Below are 7,519 nucleotides of genomic sequence, written 5' to 3'. Positions count from 1 at the left end.
TCATACCGGTAACACTAACTTAAGTGCATCGAATCAGCAATTTAAGCTTCTCAATTACTTTATGTTCTCATTCCATAAAAAATAATCTTCTTTCTGTTTCAAAATTTTGCCGCGATAACCATACGTCCATTGAATTCTTTCCTTTTTCTTATTGTGTGAAGGATCTGAGTACGGGGGCGCCTCTGTTTCGCGGGCAGAATCGAGATGGGCTATATGAGTGGCCGTCGGGCAGTGCACATTATACCCCTCAATCCAATGTTGTCGTTCCTCTACACCTGTGGCATCGGCGTTTAGGCCATCCTAATCATTGCACTTTAAACACGATTTTACATCAGTTTTCTCTTCCAGTTTTACATCAGTTTTCTCTTCCAGTTTTCTCTTCCAGTTTCCTGGGCAACACACCAATTTCCTGGGCCTCCAAGAAACAACGCTCCGTATCTCGGTCCTCTACAGAAGCTGAGTATAGAGCTGTGTGGCTGCTGCTGTTGCAGAAACCAACTGGATCACAAATCTTCTTCATGAACTTCGGCTTTCACTTAAGGAAGTTCCACAGGTTTTCTGTGACAACATCAGCACCACTTACATTTGTTCCAATCCGGTCTTTCATAGTAGGATGAAGCATGTCGCCATTGATTTTCACTTTGTTCGTGAACAAGTTCAGAACAAGGATATTGAAGTTCACCACCTTCACTCAGCTGATCAAGTGGCTGACATACTCACAAAGCCTCTTCCCAAAGCTTCTTTTGTTCAGCAATTTTCCAAGTTGGGTGTTGTTGACACCACCAACTTGGGGGGGCGTAATAACGGATCAGATTTAGTAGTGTCTTCTCTTTAGGACTCTGTTGTAACTTCCTCCTTGTATATAGGTTATAGATAAGTCTTACCTTTTTCTTAGTTTATCTCTTTGCTGTAGAAGTTGTACAGAATCTATATATACTTAGTTACAATCAATAAAATACATCGTTCCTTTCATTCTACTGGCAGCTTTATACTTTATAATAACAATAAAACCTACTCGTTTGGTCTAAAATATTGAATTCTTTTTATCATTCTTGGAACCAAGTTAGGCGTCTGAGAGTATAGATGCTCCATAGGTGTATTGGATTGATGGTATGGTAATAGTTCACAGTTTATTGCCAAAATAAAAAAACTTATCAATAACGAGTAATAAACCAAAAGGCCGAAACAAACTGATAAGAACTAATATAATGTCAAAATTTTTTAGTGCTTTCACTTTTGTGTACGAGCCCAATACTCGTTAACAAGCATTCCAAATAATGAACCCTCTTTGTTTATCAGCTTCTTTGGCTCATCAAACTCAACCAAATTCCCTGGAAAATCAACAATGATGCAAATTGTAAGCTTCAACATATACTTGTTTTGTATCATCAAGGGTCGTGACAAGATGAATAAAATCCTTCCATTCTTAATCAGAGGTCTTGAGTTTTGACTTAAGAATGGAAAATATTGCAGTACAGAAAACTTTTCCTCTTTAATAGGCCTTACACAGTTAAAACAAGAATATTTCGTATACAAAGCATCCTGTGTTTACCTAGTGTTCGGGGGAAAATCGCTGAAAGGCATGATATAGACAATCTATCCTAATGTAGACATTAATAGAACATTATTATTAGAGTAATATAAGTAACTCACCATCACTTATTGCTAAAACTTTAGTGTAGTCCATTACTGTTGGAATTCTGTGAGCAACTGTTATAACTGTGCAGTCTGCAAATTCTAGCCTGATTGTTTTCTGCAGAATTGCATCTGTGGCATTGTCAATGGATGCAGTGGCTTCATCTAACACTAGAATTCGACTTCTCTTCAACAGTGCGCGTCCCAGACAGAACAATTGTCTCTGTCCCATGCTCCAGTTTGATCCATCTTGTAGAACTGAAAGTATTGCAGAAACAGGAGTCTTAAAGGGTGATCTTGAACTTTTGGCCACGCTGAATAAATACTTTTAAAATGACTTATGTTTACCTGAGGAATCTAGTCCCCCTTCTTTTTCTTGGACAGCCTCTCTAAGCTGACACTTATCAAGAACCTTTAAACAACAAAATTCTGTTAGTAACTTAGAATCATTAGAAATGAGACAACTTGTATATATGTATATAAAACTTACTTCCCATATCTGGTCATCACTATATTTTGATAAGGGGTCTAAATTGTATCTTACAGAACCTGTAAAGAGTGTAGGATCTTGTGGAATAATTCCAATACGCGACCTAAGGTCATGAAGCCTAATCATTGAAATATCACATTCATCGATGATAATCTTTCCATCTGTAGGCTCCACTAGGCGAAACAATGCACTGATCAGAGTTGTTTTCCCACTGCCTGTTCTGCCTACAACTCCAATCTTTTGTCCCCCTTCAAATGTACAACTAATACCTTGAAGAACTAATGGAGCATTTTGCCTGTACCTCACCTGTTTTAAAACAAACTTCCAAGAGATTAGCAGTGTTTTGAACAAATTGATGGTTCTTGCTACTGATAAAAACATACCTTTAAGTCGCAAATTTCCACTTTGCCACGCGTAGGCCAACAAGGTAAAGGGCTGTTTATTTGCAGTATTTCAGATTCTTCACTAGGTATTCTCATGTATTGTTCTAGTCTTTCTATAGAGATTATAGAATTCGCAATCGTGCATTGCCATTGAACACACAAAACAAGAGTTGCATTTAGTGATAGGCCATAGGAGAATGCCATTCCAGTAAGTCCTGTTCAGCAACAAGGTTCAATCTGAGATTTTCTGATACGCGCAAGTAGGCCTTAGATAATATCATATATCAAAGCATAAATGGAACAAACCGGATATAGAACTCCCTCTGTGAAGCCAAGTCATGCCAAGCATCCATGAGGACATGATAATCGTGCATATTATTTCCAAACGTAGAATTAACCATTCAGTTGCTGAAAAAGTATGGAAAATTGGCCTAGCATTTTTATCAATAAACTCCAAGTTCTTCAAAAAGAAACGGCCTTCCTGTCCAAAAGCTCGAATAGTCATTATCCCAGAAATGCTTTCAGCTAAATGATTGGCGACTAAAGACTTCGTCGTTCCATTTAATCTCATCAGTTCTTTAGCAGAAGCATTGTAGTATCTCTGCATGACAAAATGTGTTGATAAATTACACATTTGAAAGCTATAAGGTGTTATAAGAACTTGAAAGTTATAAAAATGTCTATTACCTGAACTAGTATAGTTACGTAAATCATAAGCACGATAACCAGCAGGACCTCTGGAGCGAAAATACACAGGATGACATAGGTAGAGTATAGAATAATGATTGATCCAACTGTAAAGTTTATTAAGAAAGCCAACTCAATGTCAACAATGCTCAAATCCGAAGATACCTGCCACAACAAATGGATAGTCTTCAATGATCAACCAAGTAAAACAAATTTGCAGTAACATTTTTGTCAGCCATTCTTACCCGACTGAGCATTCTTCCTAAAGGCGTTGAGTCAAAAAAAGACATTGGTGCAAAGAAAAGAGAGCTTGACAATGTAGAGTAAACTGATTTTGATGCATCATGCCCCATCTTTACTGTTAATAAGGATCTTAAAACAAGAAAGATTATTAAACCAAAACCAATGACTGCGTAGACGCTGATTAGCTTTAATCTGCTTACACTGGAATCTTGAAGGTCAATAGCCAACTTGTAACTCTGTATATACTGACCAACTACAAACATTGTGTGTGCAATGGCTGCCAAGGAGAAATACAAGAATCCTTTGTAATGCTTTAGATATTGTATGTATGGCTTCAACCCAGCGTCTCCTACTTCTCGTTATTCTGCTTTGATTAATTGATCTCCTTCTAAAGAAACTACATCATCACGTTCCTCGGAGGAAACGTTATTATCAAACTCTATCTCAGCAGCTTTAGGCCTTTTATTAGAAGCATAAACTTCTTGACATTTAGGATCAGAAGGAGTTTTTTGTGCATTAACAAGGTCCTGAAATTCCTTACTCTTTGACAACTCATCAAACGTACCAGATTGCATGATCTTCCCTCTAGATAGTAGCTGCGAAATTGAAAGATATATGGTTAAAATTGCGATAGATTATAATACTCCTTCAAACATCTAACTAAACTTTTCTCATAAGCAAAGACTCAAGTTTGGCCTCAGGTGACAAGAAAGCATGTCTAGACACCTCAACTTGGTCTCAACATTGAGAGTGCATGTCTAGACACGGGTTAATACCTCAGATGGTCACTCAACTATCCAGTCTTTCCTCAGAAAGTCACTCACATGGTGACTTTTTAGTGAAAATTAAAAGTTGAGTGACTTTCTGAGGCAAAAGTGGATAGTTGAGTGACCATCTGAGGTATTAACCCATCTAGACACCTCAACCTGAGACAACAACATACCCTGTGAAACTCCAGTAAGTGGGGTGACACCTGGCACTGATGTGACACATAAATTTTGGAGGTGTCTAGATGATTATTTTTGTAAGTTGGACTGTTCAACTGACACAATGGAGACTAGTTAAGGTGTTTAGATGTGCATACTCAAAGGTATGTTGGAGTGCTTACTTGCCAGTTGAGACAAAATTTGAATGTCTGTTTACTTTGTACGAATGCTGCCTTTCTGATCTAGATGGATAAAGATTACTAAATACTTGAGATGAGAGAGTAAATGGATATTACAATAGAAAACAAATAGAATTATCGGAGTTCTTCATGGAGGTAACTAACCAAAATAGAATCAAATGCTGGAAGAAATTCAACTTGGTGTGTTACCAGCAGAACAGTTTTTCCTGATAGAGCTCCCATAACATAATCCTGCCAAATCAAAACGCGGTATGTTGAGATTAATTTTCAATACTGAATATACTTTTCAAGGAAGACAAATGGAGAAAACATGATATAAAGTACATTAAATAGATTAGTCGAGGTATGTGCGTCTACAGCACTAAATGGATCGTCCAAGAGGTAAATATCTGCATCCTGATAGAGGGCACGGGCTAGTTGAACCCTTTGCTTTTGCCCTCCACTTAAATTGTTACCTCTTTCTCCTATCTCAGTAAGATCACCAAATGGAAGCATCTCCAAGTCTTTCACCAGTGAACTCCTTTCTATAGCTTGCCGATACCTTTGTGGTTCCATATTAGATCCAAATAGGATGTTTTCTTGTATGGTCCCTGTCTGAATCCATGCTGTCTGAGAAACATAAGCTATCTTTCCATAAACATCAACCTGCAAAAAAACAAAAAGAAGAAACAGTAACATCATCTGATTACGCCGATACAGTAAGTATCCTCTACCAATACAATAAAGACTTACTGTGCCATTGATGTATGGAACTTCTCCAAGAATCAGAGACAAGAGGGTAGATTTCCCTGAGCCAACTTCACCACATACAGCCACTTTTTCACCATGTTTAATATTGAGATTTATGTCCTCTAATGTATGCTTTAAAGTATTCATCTCCCAAGAAACATCAGTGCAGTTTATACAAATGTTCACATCATCTTGCCTTTGCTTCTTCATATCCCTTGTATGCATGTCAGGTTCCTCAAGAAATTTCACAATCCTTGACAGCGAAACATTTGCTTCAATAAACGCCCCGACAACATCAGGGAGACTTCTAATTGGAGCTTGAACAAGCTTTATAGAGGCTAGAAATGTGAAAACATTGCTGACATGAAGAGGAACTCCAAACAAGTAACAAGCTACAAAAGTGGCAGATGAGACCAGAATAGGAGATGACCAAAACAGGATGAGGTAGTATCCTTTTTGTGTTTGTACAAATGATAGCCACTTGGTTTCTTCTGATCTCAACTTGCTTATCGCGTCCATGAAATGTTTCTCCCAAGAATATAACTTGAGGACCTTCATATGCGCAAGTGCTTCTGTGATGGCCTTTAGCCTTTTATCTTGTGCTATCATGAGGTTAGTCTGATACTTAAGCTGCAATTTGGCTAATGGGGAATTTACTAGTACAGTTAATATTACAATCACTAATGCTGCTGATGCAGCTACCCCTATAGAATAGTACATTACACATAACACTAGGACAAGCTGAAGAATTGTCGTCCATATCTGATGAAACCAAAGGGGAATTCACCTATTTTATGAGCATCTACAGTGACATAGTTCATTATCTGGCCAGGGGAATGAGTTTTCTTGGTAGCATTTAAGACATGAAGTTGTTTGTGAAAGATAGCTGCAGTCAATGAAGATTTTACTTGTAGTCCAATCAGTCTACTTCTGAAGAGCCATTGCCTCTCTGCTAGAGATTCCAAGCATTTCGCAAGGAAAAAGCCAGCTGTTAGAGCAAATCCCTCATACTTAAAGGATTCTCTTCCTTCAGCAACCTTGATGAACGTATGAAGAAACAACGGTCCTGTTGTCAGCATTAAGATCTTAATTAGAGCAAACACCCCCGATATCAGGATGGATATTTTGTGGCAGAGGAGTATTGCCATTAATATAGAAGGTTTTCCTAAAGGGTCTTTTCTTTTTAGCATATCCACTTTCTCATTGAACAAGTCAAAACATGTTCCTGCTCCATCGGCTGATCTTAGATGAGGAACGTCTTCGTCCTCTAGAATCTTACTTTTACCTTTCTTCATTAATGGATTCAACCACCTAAATGACAATTTTCCAAGAATCCAGCATTTGCAAATGGAGTAATAATTCCATCTTCAAATTCTTGTAAAGGCTTATAAAATGTCTCATCATATTCACTTTCCTTACTAAATCCAATGCATAGCAAACGTAATGCTCCAACAAAAGATAGTGCATTTAAAATCACGTTAGTACTATCTATTACATTGTCAAATTTCCACATACATGTTATACAAAGAAACATTGCTAACAAGAATGCAATGATTGAATAAATTTTCACTATAAGAAGAGTTTGTTGCTTGCATAGACTAATGAATAAACTTACAAATAACCATGTAATGCCATGGACAAGAAGCACAACAAATTCATATTCTTGGTGTTGTTCTTTAAGCTTCCATACTCCAAATGCTATGTATCCTAAGCTCAAACATCCATTAAAAATGGTTGAAGAAATTGACAACTTAGGAATTCCATAAGATAGTAAGTTCCTCAGTGATATGTTACAAATTAGGACAACTAACAAGATGAACAATAGTAGGAAGTCAAGAGATAACAGAAAAATATGATTGAGACATGAATCTGAATTGAGCATTTCAAGAAAAGAACTAAAGGGTTCTCTACAATAGGTATTTGAGAAATTCATAGATTCAATTTCTTGTTGAAAAGACTTTAAAGTTTGTATCTTTTTAACTTTGTCAACAACAAATAAGCAATGATTATATATTATATAATACGTATGTTTTGGATGATGAATATAATATTATATACAACTATATTATAAGATATATTGTTGAATAACATAGGTATTGACCTTGTGGTACACTAAAATGTTTTCACACACAAGCAGTAAGTGGAGATTCAATATAAAATGTTTAGTACATTAAATGAGCATTAAATGATGAATCTTGAATATCCTCTAGGTATATTAATATATAT

The 7,519-nt window shown here is 36.8% G+C and overlaps 1 pseudogene; it reads right to left on the bottom strand.

Annotated features, from left to right (window-relative positions):
* Nucleotides 1-1,230: 1,230 nt before the first annotated feature.
* On the bottom strand, nucleotides 1,231-6,806 carry LOC102605920 (ABC transporter C family member 10-like; annotated as a pseudogene).
* Nucleotides 6,807-7,519: the final 713 nt, after the last annotated feature.

The sequence above is a fragment of the Solanum tuberosum genome, unplaced genomic scaffold (assembly GCF_000226075.1).
Source record: "Solanum tuberosum cultivar DM 1-3 516 R44 unplaced genomic scaffold, SolTub_3.0 scf00367, whole genome shotgun sequence".
NCBI lineage: Eukaryota > Viridiplantae > Streptophyta > Magnoliopsida > Solanales > Solanaceae > Solanum > Solanum tuberosum.
Note: the sequence above shows the minus strand (reverse complement) of the source record. Positions and strands in the feature narration are given on the sequence as shown.